Source organism: Hippichthys cyanospilos, chromosome 12 (genome assembly GCF_059441005.1).
Source record: "Hippichthys cyanospilos isolate Australia breed blue-spotted pipefish chromosome 12, RoL_Hcya_1.0, whole genome shotgun sequence".
Lineage (NCBI taxonomy): Eukaryota > Metazoa > Chordata > Actinopteri > Syngnathiformes > Syngnathidae > Hippichthys > Hippichthys cyanospilos.
Window position 1 is genome coordinate 16,579,623 of NC_142380.1, and position 275 is coordinate 16,579,897.

Below are 275 nucleotides of genomic sequence, written 5' to 3' on the forward strand. Positions count from 1 at the left end.
CCTCGCCACGCTACACATTGTGTACTTCAGCTACCCTCGGAAATTACATAATCGTGGTTTCAAACTACTGTACACTGACACTTTTATTGTCCCGCTACTGTTCTGAAAATTTCGACAGAATATTTGTTTAACTTTTGAAATTCCCGCAATTTAGGTGAGTTACAGGCTGCTCAAATTCTGCTAACAGCCAAAATGACAGAAGTTGACAAGCAAATTGCGTAATGCATCTGCGCATGCCAAGTTAAATTTTTGGCAACGAACGTGTATGCTAAATT